Genomic DNA, 701 nt, shown 5'->3' with positions numbered 1-701 from the left:
AGAGGAAGGAAATACTTAGGCAAGGCAGGATGGCGAAGGAGAGGTAGGCAGTGTAAGGCAAGGGTCGGCAGGGTGAGGCAGGGGATGGTTGGGGTGGGTAGAGTGGCAGGGTAAGGCAGGGGAAGAGTTAGGCAGAAAGAAGAGGTACGGAGGCAGGGTGAGCTAGGGTTAGGCGGGTGCGGCACAGAATACTAGCACTGAGGCAGGGTGAGGCAAAGAAACGAAGTACAAAGGCAGGGTGACGGTGGTAGACAGGCAGGGGAGGCAGAGAAAGGGTGGTAGACAGGCAGGGAGAGGCAGAGAAAGGAAATATTGAGGCAAGGTGAGGCAGAAACACGGAAACACTCAAATATTACGGTACGGGAAGGCGAAGGGAGGCAGAGACAGGCAGAGAGTGAAGAGCTGAGGCAGGGTGAGGCAGAGAGATGAAGAACAGAGGCAGGGTGAGGCAGGGTGATGCATGGATAGCCAGGGTGAGGCAGGGGGGTGCAGGGAAAGGCTGGAAGGGGTAGGGAGAGGAGGGAGGCAAGAGAAGGCAGGTTGAGACGGTAATGAGGTATTGTTAGGCAGTGGCAGAAAAAGGAACAGTAGCTATTTAGAGAGAGAGAGAGAGAGAGAGAGAGAGAGATCAACACAAGTGAAGCTCTTTGACAAACTTTCGGGCTAAAAAAAATATTTGTATGTACCGTACCTGCCATTAC

The sequence above is a fragment of the Coenobita brevimanus genome, chromosome 69, assembly GCF_032717465.1.
Source record: "Coenobita brevimanus isolate Jiangsu-jjx chromosome 69, ASM3271746v2, whole genome shotgun sequence".
Lineage (NCBI taxonomy): Eukaryota > Metazoa > Arthropoda > Malacostraca > Decapoda > Coenobitidae > Coenobita > Coenobita brevimanus.
The sequence above is the reverse complement of the archived record's forward strand: the minus strand, read 5'-3'. Positions refer to the sequence as shown.